The sequence below is a fragment of the Cygnus atratus genome, chromosome 1 (genome assembly GCF_013377495.2).
Source record: "Cygnus atratus isolate AKBS03 ecotype Queensland, Australia chromosome 1, CAtr_DNAZoo_HiC_assembly, whole genome shotgun sequence".
NCBI classification, from domain to species: domain Eukaryota; kingdom Metazoa; phylum Chordata; class Aves; order Anseriformes; family Anatidae; genus Cygnus; species Cygnus atratus.
In genome coordinates this window covers 68,505,352-68,524,360 of record NC_066362.1, presented here as the reverse complement: position 1 = coordinate 68,524,360, position 19,009 = coordinate 68,505,352, and the positions used below count along the sequence as shown (strand labels likewise).

Sequence of the window (19,009 nt, the reverse complement as noted above, 5' to 3'; positions counted from 1 at the left end):
AGGCAGCATCACTTCTACTTCTCTGGAAGAACCTGTCTGTAGATCCATTGTCTTTTAAGCACAGGTAATGCAGGTGCAAGAAGAACTAGGACCCTGACTCCATATTATTTCCTGTCTTGTCAGTCTCTCTGGGATCTTTGTTGTCATCTAGACACCTCCACTGTAGCTGGTGGCCCTGCTTACTTCTTTTCCTGGTATCTAACAAAGGGTATATTTTCAGATCATAGCTTACACAGCAATAGGAAGGAATAATGAGCCTTCAGCAGGTGTTGCTGTATGTGTTTCAGTAATGATGGCACCTTAATGTAATAACAAGATTGCAGAAATTTGTTGTAAGTATTCCTCTCATATCACATGTAGTGTGCTTTCTGTAAGATGTCAAGTCTTCTACTTCTGGCAATTCACCATGCAGCATCTCATTAGAGAAGTCTACTGAAAAGTACAACTTTAGTAGTCGGACTAATGCTGCACAACAACAAAGGATGTGTGGATCAGATCATCAGATCACAGCAACTTGATACCTCTGTGTATGTGTGTGTGTGACTTTGTCAAAAGAATTACTCTGAGGGAACCTCCATACCTCAAATTAAATGGCATCATGAAGACGTATGGTCCTTTACACTTCAAAAATAACAAGAAAAACTCATTTGTTAGCAGGGAATAGAAGACAGAATCAGACTTTTCTATGGGCGAGTCTCTAGAGTCTCAATAATACTTGTTCATCCTTTCATGATTATGACTCCTCTAAGGGAGGAATCTCTTCAGACTGCAGTTCTCCCTATGCATAAGGACTTCGCAGTCTTCCTCGAACAAGGTGATACATACCATGTTTCATTTAATTAAGGCAAAGGAGACCACAAGGACCAGCTCTTCTCAAATCATTTGGTCTTCCTTGTCTTCCTCTTTCCTTAGTCTCTACTCATTTTTCCCTCCCCCCATATATAACAAGTTTCTTTTGCAAGGGTAGGAAAGAAGAGCAGAGCAGACAAGGAAATGCCTTTGGATTTCTTTTTTTAAATACTGATCTGGCTCTGATCTTCCTTCCATTTCACCGCTTTATTACCCCCAAATATTGGCTCTGTAAAACAAGAAGTGGGAATTTGAAGTTAAGCAGATATACCAGAGAAAGCTTGCTGTAAAATATTAGCAAAAAAATTTATTTTTTTTTAATTGGCCCAGGGATATTTTTCTAGTCGACAGCTGGCCTGGTTGCCAGGAAAAATAGAAGAACTGGAGGGCAAGCACAGTAGGAAAGTGAGGCATAGACCTACATGGAATTAGGTTGGCTTAGTTCGATGCTTGCTGAAATTCATCTCTCATTACAGAAAGCCTGATGTCCTTTCATTGTTGGGTAGTAGATGTTAAGTTTCATCTAGGTTTACAGGTCCATTTTAGCTCTATTGAGACATGTTCAACTGGGGGACCAGACCTGAATAACCGTTTGAATAAGCTAAATTCCCTTTTAATAAACTCCTAACTAAGACAGCATTATTTCTGTCTTCTGTATAAGACAGCACATCATACAATCTCAGGGTTAAAATTCACAGATTTTTAATATCAGAAAAATGTAAAACAGATATAAGAATGCAAATCTGTCTTGAATTCCTGATTTTATTTGTTTTGTGACCTTGGCAAAATTCTCTTATTTTTCTCTGCTTTTGTTTTTCCTTTTCAAAAGAGAAAACGATTATTTACCTTCTCACAGGATGCTGTTTGTTTGCAAGCTGCTCTTATGCCATAGAGGCAAATTCTATGGCAAATAGGACTGTTTAATAACATTGCCACCCCCTGTCTGTGTGGTACTCATATAGCCAGCATTTTTCAATCATAGAGCAGAAAATAGCAGCCCTGGTCATTTTTTTTATTTTTTTTTTTCACTCACGAGAAAAGCGGAACTAAGATTTAGTTGCTGTGATGAAAAGTTTAGTTCTAGTTCCAAGATTCACAATCACATTTCTGGAAGTATTATTGCAGTAAGCAGGTGTCATATTTCCATATGTCCTGAGTCAGGTAAAGAGCGAAGCATGTTCTCCAGGGGCAGCTACTGCATTGCCAGAATAAATATAGATCAACCATCTGACACAAAATGCTATTGGGACTTTGAAACTCACTGGCTCTGTTATAGGCATCTTTCTTGCATCAAACTGCTGTACTCCAGCTCAGTCCATGTAAGGGTGCAGCTGGATAGTGGACCGAGAGGCAGAAAATATAATTTTCCTCCCCTCCCTTACCAGACACATGCTCACTCCCTTTTATTTGGTCAAATACCCCAAAATCAACCTCATTTCTCTTTAGATGCATTCTCTGCTGAGTGAGCAAAAATCTGCGTGGCAAAAACTAACATGGATAAGCATCATATTATCAATACCAGCAAAGTGGTGTCAATACTCATGGGGTGGCCGTCATGGACTACTCTAGCAGAGCCAGGCAAATTACTATTTAAAGCTCATGCAAGTGTCTGTTTAAAAAACTCCTGGCAATAAAGCACAGCAACAACTGAAGACTTTGCTTGTGTCAGCTTTAAATTGATGCTAAAATTGATATTAAAATGGGCTATTATTCAACTGTCTTTCCATTTTCATACCATGACCAACCAATGTACTTCTGAGAGACACACGACACAAAGCACTGACAATTGCAAGAATATTTGTCATGACAGCTGCTTAAATTTATTTTAACAAACTGCCCTATCAACAAAAACACATGCATGTTATCTCTGCATTATACAAGTCACTTAGAAGATGGCTAGGCAGTGCCTATGATAAAATGAAAAGTTTAATTAATAAAAAATGCTTCTCCTGATAGAAATTGTCACACACAAGAGAATTACATTATCAAGAAAGTTAAGCAGAAGAACAAACGCTAACTTCTAATACCAGTTACAAAGACAGCTTAGACTCAGCACAGGAAATGCTACAGGTCAAAGTAGAAATAAGTTGAGTAAGGTAAGCAGAGTTTTATCAGCTATTGTTAAGTCAAGCCCTAAGCTGTGTTGAAATTGTGCTCGCTGTCTGACCTCTTCTGTGCCCAGTGCCCACAGTATAATTGTTACAAACTAATTCCTATTTGCAGGATAGAATCCCACTTTTCTTGGTGGTATACAAACAAGATCTTCTGTAAGTATAACATTACAATGTGCTACAGTCTTTATGACGAGAGACTGTTCTTTAAGTTAATCCATGCCCATGGACTTGGCTCTGTAGATCCCTTTTCAACCCCTTCTGCATTAGCCAAGATGGCAGCTGCCACACTAAAGTTAATAAGCCTGATTAATATCACTTCAGTAAATTCCATGTTTTTTCCACACATCAGATAATTCTGTACTAATCCAGACATTTATATCCATTTAATATCAGCTGACATAACATAATTTCTCATTTAACACTAATTGAAAACTATTAGTTTCTTTTTCCAAAGATCATTTGCTGTCATTTATAGCTTATAGCTTTTTATACAGCTATTTTTCAAACAATATCATCATGAAATTTTATGTTTTCTATCTGCTTGCAAAACTTTTATACCAAAAAGCAAGTGATGTGAGCAGAATGAAACAGTCAAGAAATTTCTTTATATATTTGCCATTATATATTTGTAAAGTTTCTAATTGAACAAATTAATAAAAATATAAGAAACTACTCTTAATTTAAGCAGTATTGAACTTATTAGTTATTTATGTTTTTACTAAATAATTTTGGGTTTGTTCAGCTTGCCTTCAGGCTCAGTTTCTTCAGATGCTAACAAAGTGCACATCCCTGCATTGCCATTTGCTTTTATTCTATGTAAAAGGTAAAATCCCTCAATGCCTACAAACAAATGTCAGTGGTTATATATCAAGGAACTGACAAGAGGTAGAAGCATCCTTCATCAAACTTCTGGGTGGAAGACACTATTAACACTTCTTTGATGGAGTATTTATAGGGCCCCATCATAGTCATCACTTACAGCAGGTAGAATTCCTTGGGACTAAACACATCATTTGACCATTCTTCTCTGTCTGGGTTCCTATCCTATGGTTTTCACCATCATACTATCTTCCAGCCATAGCATGGCGTGCATGGAACAACACAGAAAGATACCAATGAAAGGCTCCATACAACTATCCTTAAAATGGAAGGAAAAAAAAGTCCCGCAGAAAGGGTGCTAAGGACCACCCTAATGGATCAAGAATCAAAGGAACATGGAAACCAAAATCAGTAAACGAGCAAAGACAGTTACGGAATACATTTACAACTTAAAGAATCATGTAACAACTGATATTGAGAGGAATGTCAGGAGCTTTTGTGGTCTGATCCCATGTTCATAGCAAAGATAGCTCTGATACTGGATCAGTTTGTTCAGAGTGCTTGACCTCAGCAGTATGCTGAAAGAATTCCTGAGAGAGAGGAATGAACAGAGCTGCAAATTGATGGTATAATTTTGAGCCCTCAGGACATGGGGGTGGTTTCAAAGGATACAACCTAATGATAGGCAGGACTTCAAGGACTCCATGGTCCATCCTACAAAGTCTTAAAATTCTGGTGACCATCATAAATTTTTGGAAATAGGAACATGAATAAACAGGCAAAGATCTGCATTTCTAAATTGTGAATGTCACTCTGGTCTAGTCTGTCTTCAGCCCCATCAACTACATTTCAACTCAAAAGCAATTTTTTGTAAGCATTTCTAGCTGGGGCACAAGTGTCTTAGGAACAGCAAATATTTTAAAATTTCTGTGATACAAATTAATTTTAGGGTATGAAAAAAGACTCCATATTATTCTTTACAAGGTCTAAACATCAGCCAGAATTACCCTTGGGTACGAAATAGAAGAGACTGGGATTTTGCCTATGACACAGCCTTGAAAACATTCTTTTGCAAGGTTACAATGTAAAAAAATAAAAATTAAATCACCTCTGTTTGAATGAATGGCTGCATACATAACACCATTTGCTCTACAGTCCTCCATATTCTTAAAAAAGGCAAAGGAGGACAGTTTAGTCAGAGTCAGGATTTGTGTGAAATGATTAAATACAAGTCTCTAGTGGCTCCTTTGAAATTTGATGTCTGCTTTCTAGAATCAATAACTTAGACTGAGATAGAAGCATAGTGTGGTTACATGTCTGTGGTCTCCAGAGGAACATGTAGCAATATAGGCAATCAAATCAAAATTGCACTACAATTGCAGACGGGACAGTAACCCCACAAGTTATATTTGTGAGTAATACATTTTTTTGTGGAAATGGTTCTAGACCTCCCAGTTTTCTGAGGTCTTCACCTGAATCTAAATATCACAGCTGGGAGAAATTAACTCATTTCTTAGAGGACAAAGCAGAACAATATTACTTACTATACTACTTTATCTCTGCTCTCCTTTATTGCTTTTCTGCATCCTTGCTCCTGGAAAGCTACTTTGCTTCCTTTGCTATCCTTCTTGGTTCCCTCAACAACCATCAAAAAGTCTCTTTATCCATATCCTGCCTAAACCCTCTTTTGCTTCATTTCAAACCTAGTTCTACCAGGAACATTGTGGCAACTCCCTTACATCTCAAGCTAGTAAGGACTTCTCTGACTTCTGAGCCTTGGAAAAGAACTGGGATCTTGAAGCAGGAGAGACAGAAACGTTTGCACATCAGGGTGGAGGGAATTCCCAGTTTCAACCCTATCAACTGTCAGAAGCATGTTGCTTTTCACATAACATCCTCTACTCACTTGCAAATGAATCTCGAAGAAAGTATTCTGTTTCCAGATACGAAACAACATAGATAGGTGATAAAGACTGCATGCATGAAAGCGTGTGCACCAGTGTATGTATAGCTGTAAATATAGCAACAACCACTGCATACATGTGAGAAAGCACTGGAGCAGGAGGTGGCCTTGGGGGAACTGTTATTTTAATTTCACTGGATGACAGACTGTGAACAACTGCTGGGGAATTTGAACATGAAAATCTGAGCATTTATGTAAAGCATTTTTTTTTTTAATCTACTTGGATATAAGTCCAGTTACACAAACTAGAAAAATGAAGAATAAGAACCATAAAAACAGGATTTTATTGAGAGAGATGTTGAGGGCTCCTTTGTTTGTACTGAAATACTTAGAATCACTTTTTATCTCTAAGGATTTGAACTCTCCAAGACATTTATTGGATGAGATGAGAAAGGAAATTTCTGTTTGTGAGAGAGGGATGGTGCTGATTTGAAAAGATCATCCACTTGTGAATGTGCCGTTGCTGCTTTATTCAGGTGACCATTAAGTTTTTGTTACTATAACATTATAATACCTATTTCAGAGCTTGTTCTCTTTTTAATGTGGAGGACTTTACTATTCTTAGTTTTACTAACAAGACGGTTTGTTGATTTGCTCGTTCACTAACGTATATGTAGATCCTTATAAGGGAAGCAAGAACTTTCAGCAGAAATCTTTTTTTTCTAGTTTGGGCTAGGAAATCTCTAAAGCCATCTCCTAAAGCATCTTAAAATTGGTCACCTCTGTGGTTTTTCACATTATTAATAATGTTAATAATACTAACTAATGGTGTTGGCTTTACTTCCATGTCTGTTTTTTCCCACAACAGAATCTGCACCACTCAAGATCTACAAATGCTCCATTGAACTCTGCTTGCATGGCTCGGCCACACCTCAGAAATTCAATTTTTTTTCCTATGAAACCAACAGCCAACATGTTATTTTGCTTCTGTCTAGTGAAATCCTGAACTAAGTAGAAATTCTGTACAAAGAAAAACAAGTTCATATTCACCTTTCAAAATTTTCAGTGTGGATAATTTTTTTCAGCTCTTTGAAAGATAGTCGGATGAAAACCTATAGCTACACCATCACAGAAGCTTTGATCAAATTTCCAATCAAACAATTTCCCGTATACATAATGCCAGAAATACCATAACCTATCTTAAACCCCACCCTCCACATCATTTTATTTTATTTTTTATTTTTTACATAAGCAATCGGGTTTTCACTCAAAAAATTGCCATCAGGGAACAGCACTCAGGTGACATACTACACAGCAGGGATACAAATGGTATTTCATAGATTATTGTGTTTAAAAACAAGCCTGCTTTGAAGCAAAGAAGTGAAACAGTCACTTAATGGTTTAGTAATGAGCAATTCAGACAACACCAAAAGAAGGAGGTGTACTTTTTATAACAACCTTTGAATTAGGGACTGTCTTAAAATATGTCTTGAACCTCCCCTAGGCTGAGCTGAAAAAAAACCATGCTGACTGCTTTGGGACGGTATTCTTTTAAACAATAAATGGGAAAAAAAAAAAATATATATATATATATATACCAGTCATAATTACTCAATGTGACACTCACAGGGTTACCTCAGCCATAATTCTCTACTTTCAAATCTCCAGTGAATAGCATAAGAATCAAGACTGTTTTCTCAGCTTCATCCTGCACTTCAGAAATGTTTGTATCATTTGCACATCTGTATGTTTGTATCTAAGTTGAATATTTCTGTGAAAAGCCTTGATTTTGGTGAACATTTCCTCAAAAAGATTTCAGTGAAAAATTCCGTACTAATTCTACATTAATCCTTCAGCCATAAATCATATAAGAGTTATTTCAGTAAAAATACCACTATTGTTATAATATTACGATAATAAATCTCTGAATATATTTATATAAGAATAATGGCTTTTCAAAGACAAAAGGCAATTCTTGTAGCCTGATTTTATTTCTGAAACAATGAAATAATATAATGAACTTCAAAAATAGTATTCTGTGTATTTGACAGACACCACAGTGAAAGCTAAAAAACAATCCAGCTGTCTTCCTTTTGACTGAGATTTCTGATAGTTGTCTGAACAACTGACTAGAGTTTTACAGGATTTAGATTTGAGAGGAATCTTCATTCTTTTAGAGGTCACTAATCACTTTCTGTTATTTAATTCAAGTCTGCAATAAATATCAGTTTTAACCAAGTAGGCTCTTTGCCAAGAAAACACTGAATAAGATATGTGAGACATGGTGCTTTGCAATTCTTTTGCTTAAAAGGAGGTTATTACAGCATATTAGTAGTATTGTTTGAGAAAAAAAAATAAAGTGCAAAGGCAACTCATCAGACAGTTCTTTCTTTCCTCTCTCAGTTTATTTTTAATTTGGTCCCCTGCCAAATGACAACTTACGATTACAGAGTAACATAACATTTAGTATGGGTGAACATTCAGAAAACAATTAATGCTTAAGGAAATATTTTCAAACAGAAGGAATTTTTTTTTGAATTTAATCCCGGAATACTAACTATCTGCAAATACCTAAAATACTGAATTATAATAATTTTGCACTGTTGACGTTGCAGGAACTTTTATCAAACCTTACCCGCCTCTTCTGTAGAAATACCACCTTTTATTATAGTCTTTGAAGTTTTTATTTTACAACCTGTTAATAATTATATTTGGTTTTACGTTTGGGACTTTTCTCAGAACAATTCCCATGAGTCACAAAGTAATTTTCTGTCAGATTATGTATTGATGGCATATATTCACAAAAGTCTTGTTCATGATTCTTCTTTTTAAATGTTTCAGTCATTTAGACACAGGTCCAAGGCCTAGCTTTCATTCTGATGAAGAATGATTAAACCCAGAAATATTAACCACAGAAGCCTGCAGCTGACAGTGATGTTAAAATGACCAATGATTCATTACACTAAATGTCCTGTATCCAATTCAAACCTCTCTGTTTATTCATACATTTCCCTAAAGATGTCACAAAAAAAAAATAATTCAGAAATAGGAACGATTTACTAAACTCAATCTTGTCAGACTAAAATTTCGATCTTTGACCTGTCTCTGACTAAGGCATGATAACCATAAATGAGTACTCCCAACATATCAATTCAAGAAACTCAGAGCCTGCACTGCATTTATACAAGTCATGCAGTAAGAACTTTGTGAAACACAGTCAAAGCAAAATGGATTGAAAACAATTCTCTAGGGTAGCTCAAGACAAATTTTGTCAAAAACTGATTCAAACAGCTATAGTTAAAACAGAAAAGCTTGCTTAGCTGGAAAGAGTAAAAGACCTTTCTATATATAACAGAGCAATGGTTAATTATTTATTTTTCATTTTATTTTTTTTTATTTTTTATTTTTTTTACATAATATGATGCATCTTTGAAACATTTGCAGATTCATTTTGCAAACAATAATTGCCATTTATAGAAAATTTATACAAAGAAGATCATAATGAAATAATTTTCAGCAATCAGAATATGGTTGGTATCACCACAACTCTGTAGCAGAGAAGCAGCCTGCTAGAGGACCACTCTCAACTGCAGGGCTGCCCTCAGCTGAAGAATGCAACATTTCACCACAACAGCAGATGCTCAGCTGAGAATCACAGTAGATTCTCCATGCTGCTTGTTTTCCAACTGAAGATTTCACTCTGAACAGTCATTACGGTCCGATTTAGGAATTTTGCATCATGTTTACATTGCAGCTACTATCATTATTTATGAGTTTTATGTTTCAGATTATTAAATTGGTCCCATTTCATATACTGGCCTAGCTCAATGAATACCTGCAGAAATTTTTGATGGAAAGACATAGCTTCACAGATTACGTTGTCATCTCCTTCCAGCAGCCTTTCACAGTATAAAACCACAAAACAAATCATCCACATCAATAAAATTCATGGCTGCAAATTATCCATTTGAAGTGACAGAACTAAATGAATGTTTTGTCAAAAGCTTTCCTGATTTATTACTACTCTGATTTACTTCCCAAATGTTCCTCTGGGACATGCAGAGATTATGTGCGGTATCCGCCAGGATAGATTTTGGCTGTTTTGTTTTTGAAGGAAGCAACACTAAAACATTTTTTATGGAAGAAAAATGAAAGGAGCAGATTAAAGCTTAGCTTGACAGCTGCACAGAACCCTGCTCTGAATCCCTGCCTCAGCAACACCAGCTCCACTTCCTCGGTCAGAAGCACCCCTATGGCCTGTGCAAAGAGGATGTCTTTCTCCTGTGCCAGAACAGCTGGAGAATGGGAGCTTTCAGCACCGTTCCATCCCCAAAACTGGTCATTTTAAGTCCATCACATCCAAGCATGAGACACATAACAGACCATTAAAACAACACATTTACTCCTTTCCACAGAGGATATTCCAACAGACAACACCTATATTTCATGTTCAGTTACACTGTTGGAGGGGTTATGATAGATATGACTCTAACCTAATAGGGAGTTTTTCAGTTCAGCTGAAAAACTAGATTTGTCAGCTTCAATATTTTTAAATGTAAAAGGAGCAAAAATGAAAGAAAACAGACAAGTAGTGTTTTGAAAAATAATATACTGAAAAACATTTTCCTTAGTGCTACCTTATAAATCATGAAGTGGCAAAAAGAATTAATTGCTCTTTTTTTTTTTTTTCTTTTCAGAAATCTTTCACATTTGTTTATCTTTCAGATCCAACTCTGTTTGCTTGTACATGCACATGGTGGCATATTTTTCATTACAGTAACACACACTGATAAATTTGTCCCTTACATACTTTTTTATTTTGCATTTGGCAATGTTAATCCTCTTCAAAATAGTTTTGGGCATGGAATTTCCTCTGTTCTAAAGGTTGGGACAATTATCTCCATGTTCAATAACTAGTTTACCTGCAGCCAAATATTTGCCCACACAAATACAATCCATGACACAAATGACCATGCTTCACTCCATTCCCTTCATATTCACTTCATATTCCACTATATGGTCACAAAAGTGCCCTACCTCTTGTTTTTCACACTTTCACACACTTTAGAAAAACACATAGTACTCTTCGATTTCTAAATATTTGACAAATTTGTTCTGCTAACAATACTAAATCTTTAAAACTAGATATATGCACAATTATCTTTCATCATTTGTTAAGAATTCACCACATTATATCATAGTCACCAAATTATACAAAAAGTCATAGGTTGAATTGCTTTATTGTTAGTTGGATTTCTTTTTTTTTTAAAAAAGTGGTAATTTTTAACAGACTGGTGAAACTAACTTCCTCTTTATATTTAAAATAACAAAATCATAGATAGAGCTATAGAATGCCTTGGGTTGGAAGGGACCTTAAAGATTATCTCGTTCCAACCTCCCTGCCATGGGCAGGGATGCCACCCACTAGATCAGGTTGCTCAGGGCCCCATCCATCCAAGTCTTGAACACCCCCAGGCATGGGGCATCCATAGCTTCTCAGGGCAACCTGTTCCAGTGTCCCACCACCCTCTGAGTGAAGAATTTCCTCCTAACGCCTAATCTAAATCTCCCCTCTTTTAGTTTAAAACTGTTCCCCCTTGTCCTATCAATATTTGCCCATGTAAAAAGTCACTCCCTTTTCATAAGTCTTACTGGCAGTGAAGACTGAGGCAAAGAACTTGATGAGTACATCAGCCTTCTCAATGTCTGTTGTTACCAGTTCTCACTTCTCATTTATCAGAGGGGGTACACTCTCCTCAGCCTTTTTTTTTTCTGACCAATATATCTATAGAATACCTTCTTGTTATTCTTTGCATCCCTTGCCAAGTTTTTAGTGCCATGTTAGGTTCTTTGTAAACTTTCCACAGTAGTATTTGCATTTTTAAAAACTTTTTTATTTCCTTCTTAGAAATTTAGAAGCTAAAAATGTTTAGTTAGTCAGAATATTGCAATTTATAAAGAGAAATTATAGAGCCTGCAACTTCTTTGCTCTTTGTCAAATAAATATTTTGTGCAAACCCCTTTAAACTACAGAATTAAACTTATTTCTAGTAAAATGTGTCACAGACCCAGAGAACAACTGCCTGATTAAAAGGCTGCTACAGTCAGCAGAAAGTGTCTCACAAACTACAAAGAGGTATGTATTCAGACTTTTCTCCTTTGTACATTTAATAGTATAGACAGCAACTTAACAAATATTCTTACTAAACGGTAGAACACTTGCCAATCTACTTGCAGCTCTGCCTGAAAATGTTGTTTCCAGCATGGGAACCAGGTTATCCAACCTTTGGATTCTCTCAGTGTCAGTCTGTGCTGAACTTTAGCATACATTTTTAAGATTAAAGGAAAGATACATGAAGCATTTCCTGGACCTGAAACCAAATGGCATAGATATAGCAGGGTGAGTTCCCTTTGCAGCATACAGACTGAATCTGCACTACATGCCACTGGGCTCTGTGTCTCCCTGGTGCCGTGTGCGCTACGCCCTGTTGTCACAAGACACAATTTTGTATATGCGTTTAAGCCCACAGAATCAGCAATAGCGTGAGGGTTATGTTATAGTCCACAAATAGTAGTGAAATTAAAAGAGGCTGAAGGTCAGTGTTATCTGCCTCAGATGGTTCACACATGCAAGCACTGGCAGGGCAGCATTGGAGGACAGCGTGTGTCACAGCTTGGGCACTTTTGTTCATCCTGTATTTTGGGGGTGGTTCCCAAAGTGAATTATTTCCAAACCATGCTCCACTACTGTACTGGAGAAAGCAGTCCAAAACAGAGCCAAAGAGGAAGGCAGCAGTTATGAAGCATAGCTCACCAGAGATCTAACAGTTGGTTTTGCTCCCTTGTCCTTTTTTACTGAGTGGAATTGACAGACCTAGAGTAAATAAGTAATGTTACGATATACTACCTCCTTTTATCAATTTCAGCTGTGGTCACAGCCAACTCGCTCCTCTCTTTCTTTAGAGCTGGAAAGAAGAGAATTCAAAATAGCTGTTTTTTTTTTTTTTTTCCTTAACAACCAAATTGTGTTGACTTAAATGCAAGACATGACTTTGTTTATTTAAATGTACTGTTTGCCCACTCAGTCTGTAAATACTGGAGGTCAAAAATAACAGATGAAGAGTTATGTTCTTTTTGCTTCTTCATAACAAAATATTTTTGTTTCATTTGATACCATCTTTTTCTAAGACTGGAGTCTGAGAAAATTGTAAGTCCGTGAGTTAGAAAACAAAATAATTATCTGTTTTCCAAGGCAATAACCAAAGTCCCACGTAGCTAATAATGAAACACTTAGCACAGTGGACAGTTGAATCCTTATCTCACAAAAAATAATAGTCTAAAGATATTATATGCTATACACATATGTAACTACAGCAAAAGAACTCCAAATTATTGACATTTCATAAGTAAGCATTCCAAATTCAGAATGAAAATCCCTAGATGTGAATCCACTCTACGTTTTAGGTTCTCTACAGACCAAAACACAATGATGATCACATCAAGTACTCCTAACTCAGATGAAGCTTAAAATCATTACTTGGATGAATGACACCTTGCCTCAGAATGCTGTAGGACTGAGCAACTCCAGAACTGAACTCAAATTCTAATGCAGAGCAGCAAAACAACTCATCAAGATATGCTGTAACTGGCTACTCACAGGATTAAAGTTACATATGTGATTAAGTGTTCTGATTCTGACTGGTAAGGAGAACCAAATTAATGCAAAACAAAACTGATGACTTTTGTATTTACATTAATGTCATTTTAATGGGTTGGGCTTTTCAGCCTGCTCTACACAGCTATTTAGGAAGTTCATTAATAATTAGCACACTTGACAACCTCTGACTGTGGGAGAGCGACACCATAACGTGGGATGAGAAAGCTGGAGGATGGCTGCCTGTTCAGATAATTAAGGGTGTTGGACAGATGAACGTCTGCTTGATTTATTCCTTCTTTTGAAGTCTTCAAGTAAAATATAGTTAATGTAGACTAGTTCTGACAGCAAAAAAAAAAAAAATCCTTTTGGAAAATATAAAGCAATAATCCTGAACTTTAAACCCTGTAGTACTGAATAAATCTAAGTGGTAGCAATTTTGGAAAACATAGTATTGAGGGACAAACCTCCCAATGAGAGAATTTAAGTGATGCCTTTTTAAACTTCCATACATTGCTTATGTTCTTTTTTATTATTATTATTATTATTTATTTTTTGGCCTCCTACAGTTATTTTTATATAGAAAAAGAGAAAAAATAAAATATGATGTTCTCGCCTTGAAATCAATAGTCTAATTCATATTGTTTTCAGTGTGCTGGATTTCACCAAGAATTAAGCTTATTCTTATCTGAGATACATCATAGTAAAGACAGAAGACAACTCCCTTTTCTCTTGGTCATCAGACAAAATGTAGTTGAAAAATGTTATAAACTAGAAAAATTCTATAAAGTTAGAGTGACTTAAAACTCTAAGAGAACTCCAAGAGGACAAGTTACAAAAGGATATTTTGCCTTCTACAAGGGTTTCACTTAACTTTTTCTCTTGAGCTAAGCATATAAAATGCTCATGCCCTGCAAAAATTTATTAACACCAGCACTCTTCCCCAACAATGAAACCTGTTCCTAGCACCACCTTCAAGCAGCTGCCACCAATCTTAGAGTACACTGCATTTCTCCCCATTATTCACTCCTCCTGTGAAAAGCAACCATCTGTGAGACATATTCCTAGCCACCTGCTGCCCCAGCCAGCTGTTTCAATTGTATGTTGCAGCTGCCACTTATGAAAGAAACTAAAAGCAAAAAAATGCTCCAAGCAAGTGGGAAACTGATTGGTAGGTTGTCAGAGATAGAGGGGTGGATTAAAACTTGAGGACAAAAACTGAAAAAAATTGTCTGTTGAACACAGTAGCAAGGAGATAAACAGAGACTGCCAGCAACTGAAATGGCCAAAAAGGTCTCAGCAGGTTTCTTTCCCCTCAAGCAACTCTTCTGCTATGCTAGAACCAGCTTAAAGCTTTACTTTTCAACATAGCTCTAAGGAAACAGGAAAATTTGCTCAAGCCTTCTCCCCTCTCAGGAATTCAGCTAGGAAAAGACTAGAATTAGAGTAAATTTGTAGGAGACAGTTGACCAGGGTAAATGTTGTCCATGCTTCACACATATGAGGAAGTTACATAGCAATAAGACTAAAATGGAATTTAAGTAGTATGCAGGTCCTGTGTTGGCACTGTATGCATGGGCAATTTAAAAGAAAATATTTAATCTGCTTGTGAAAGGAAGTGCATTCAAAAGGATTAGTGAGAAGCTGAAACACCGACAGATGCAGACGGCCTAAATTTCTAAAGAATTTAGAGAGGGGAAAAGTCATTCACAGTAAGAGAAAAAAAAAATCAGGGTGAAAGATCAAATTACCTGTTCACTCTAAATAGCAAAATTAATGGGACAAATACATAGCAGATACAAGCAAAGAATGGACTTGCTTTCACTGAAGCTATCCTGATTTACAGCAGCTAAAGATGTCCCAAGAATCTTAAAATGAATATTCTATTCTGTCCACCTGTGCCAATTTCTGTCCTTTTTTTTTTTTCTTTAATATAATCTTCAGACAAACTTATCAGTGCTTTATGGCAAGGTCTTCAACAATTTACTATCCAACATTAACATTAAACAGATGATGAGCTGATACATCATTATTGGGGAACAGCTTATCTCTTGCATGCAGGGAAATTGAGTCAATTTTAAATAACTGAGCTATTATTAATAGCTATTATTAATATTATAGTGTTGCCAGTCACCACCAGTTCTGGTAACTAGTGTCTAGATTTACAACAGTGTTGTAAAACATGGAAATTTAACTCAGTTGATGTTTCCCCTGTGGTCATGAAAATGCATCACTAGTTTTCTGAATTACATTAGAGTCTTCTATTCCAAGTTCTATTTCGGGTAGGTACACTGTGCGCAACGTTGAATTATTTAATAGTGGGATGTTAATATAATTTATTACAATTAAAATAGATATAATCTTGTTTCTAATGTTTTTTTTTTTTACCAATCCTTGCTTCTAAGACTATTTGATTGCTAATCTGGTAATGAAACAGAATGAAATGCTTCAGAGAATATAATGCTATCTAACTGCATTTCTTAAAAGAAGTTATGAAAGCGTGCATGAATGTGCATGCACACATATGTTGCCCATATTATTAAATCATTGAGTTTCTTTTTAAAATCTCTTTAGAGATGACTGAAAGAAATCCTCTGTTTTCCATTACTTCTTTAAAGACTGAAATTCAATTTGCAAAGTAAAGGAAAACTTTATTAATATGAAATTACTGTTAAATTTTCTAAATAGATTTTATTACTTGTGAAACTAGGTTTTAAAATTATGGAACAAAAATATTAATAATTATATACATTTAAATGTTAGGTAGAAAACTGTTTACTACTGGAGAACATGGTGGAACAGAGTAGCCAAAAACGAAAAGTATATTGTGTGATGAATACAAGAGGCAAAATTTTAAAAGTGTGTGCCTGATTTAATTTCTTCAGTTTAGACTGAAACATTTGAACAAAAAGCCTAAATAAAAGAGGTACTTCTACTCATTCCACTAAACTGAACAGGACTACCAGATGCTTTCATGATTACTTTAGGTAGCTAAATGTATATATTAAACATGTAAATTTACTCAGACTTTTATAAATTATATATTTTTGAAACTGAGAGTAGCCAGCTGAGCAGGTATGTCATGTGAAGCAATCTCTCCCATGTAGTACTAATAACTGTTCAGTTTATTTCTGAACTTAGTTATACCATTATACATTCAAGGATGACTACTTTAGAGGTTGCTACTGTTATTTCTGTCTACAGTATTTGTTCATGTTGCCCCATTTACCCAGGTTTTGCCATTTTCTGAGACAAAGACTTCAGGTGAATTTGTTCTCAAAACCACATAATCTGTTGCTATTTGTCAACAACTTGTTCCAAGAACACAGTTTCTACATGGGCAAACAGCAAATGACTGGGCACTCAGTATACAGTTGTTAATAATAAATCCCATCCCCAAACAGTTAAAAAAATAAATAAAAAAAGGAGCCAAATCTTTGCTAGGATTGTGTGCCAGATAAGGTGCTGAAAATCCAGAAGATTATAATAAATAAATATTCAGACTGAAGCAGAGTTTGAAAGAAAATTCAAATATCCATACCATTATCACAGTGTTTCTCTCATGATATTATCTGACTTTTTGGTTAAGGAGCCCCTGGCAGCAAACTCTTAAGATTACTGAACTGACAGGGAAAGTTAGTGCATGCTAAGAGTACATTGCTAACTGACAGTTAAGTTTAGCTTCCAAGATCATAATGCTGACAAAAGTACATCTGTCTTGTGACTCAGTGAGACAACGATGAAAGAACGCTCTGAAGAATAACTATTAAAGAAATTATATTTTTATATTATTAAAGAAAAAAATGTAAATCTTTGAATATTTATATACATTTACATATACAAAATATATTTGTGTGTGCATACGTATTATATATATGTATATATTTACATATACATACAAACACATACTAATGTTAAGATTTAATCAAAAGCTGTCCCTTTAGAAAATTATAGTTCACGTTTCAGGTAGAAGATACTTTCTTTATGCTTGTTCATTTGGGGATAAATAGCAAATCACTATTTATAGAGTTTGGAAGTATTATTTATGGAAAGTGTCCACAATCTTGTACAACTCCAGGATATGTGTAACTAGAAAGATGTTTAGTAAATTAGTAGTTTCTATCTGCAACCAATGCTCAAGAGGATACTCAAAATATCTAATCCATACATAATAGCTGATGATATCTCCAACTGTTAATGCACACAGGGAGAAAAAGTGCTTGAAAAATAACCGATGGTTGGATGACATGAACAGGACTACTATCAGTTGAAAAGCAGAGAATAGAGGGAATGTTCAGAAATATTCTATTAGAAAGAGGTATGTATATCTAATGTTATATGTTAAGCTACACATAAAATATATGTATTTTGCCACATTAAATTCTACTGTGCCAGATAAGGATATATATTACCCAAGATACTATATCTGCTATATTTTACCCAAGACTGTATATATGATCAGACAACTCAAACAAAATTTCGGAAAAAAATGGGGATCTACACAGGTCTCCATTGGAAAATAAAGAGGAAGAAGGTTACAGATAATCATTTTTCTTCTGACACCAAAGGAGTTAAAGAAAACACAGCCAAATTGATGATGTTCCTACTGTCCATTCAACTCTAGAAAACATTTCTAATTGTACAGAAAATCTACTATCCCTGTTGGCACACTGAAGGAGTCTAGATGGGACATTTTATATTCAGCATGACTAAGTTTAATATAAGACAGTAGAAGTCTCAGTCATATTTCAGGCACTGTCAGAAAAATGGCTTGCTAAACGTGGTTCCTCTTTATTTGACAGATACACTTATTAGGCATACTATTATTATCCTACTCATTTCAATGAAAGAAACACACTCCAAATTCTGTTTTATCCGCACTAACACTTCCAGAGATCATGCAGGTATGAAAGTATGATCTGTGTTCTTTCCAACCTCACACTTCTTCAAGAAAATGATTACATTTCAAGCTGTTGTCTTTGCTTTTCAGGGAGGAAAGCTTTTGCTTTCACAGATCTGAACCAGTTGAACTGTAAATGAAAGCTCATTTCACCCATCATTATTAAACATGCAAAGAAAACCAGCTTGATTTTCAGATCACAGAGCAGTACAGATGACAGAAGGCCACATTCCTATTCAGAGAGCCTTGAAGTAACAGCATAGCAAACAGAGTAATCACTGCATGCATATAATACAATTACAGAGGTCTTATATTGTACAGATTGATGGTGAAAGGCAATTACTGTCAAGAACTGTTGCATCTCCATAATCACTAAAAAGAACTACTTGAAACACTACTATCACAAGTTAGACTGATATGCAAATGGAATAAGAGATTGACTTTGACACATAAGAGAAGTCCGAAATCTTCAGAAGAGGTCAGAGAAATCACAAAAGCAGGACCTTTTACCAGTAAACCAATGTTGCTTGGATATCTTGCAAATTTTAGGGAAGACTACATTTGGTTCAAAATAGACAAAGAAGAAAAATACAAATGGTATCACACCTAAGTGAACAGACTTCTTTTTATTATTATTATTATTATTTTTCCCTGTAGGGGCAAGATGAAGGCAGAGATCAGTAGGTCTTTTTTACAACTTACCCATACCCAGTACTGAAAAGAGAATAATGAGGGAGCAAATAAGAAAAAAAAATAGTTGTTTTTGTTGG

At 35.6% G+C, this 19,009-nt stretch overlaps 1 protein-coding gene across 1 annotated transcript in view; it reads right to left on the bottom strand.

The window, feature by feature from the left end:
- PIK3C2G (phosphatidylinositol-4-phosphate 3-kinase catalytic subunit type 2 gamma) overlaps positions 1-19,009 on the bottom strand; it is a 211,816-nt gene that overhangs the window by 95,312 nt on the left and 97,495 nt on the right.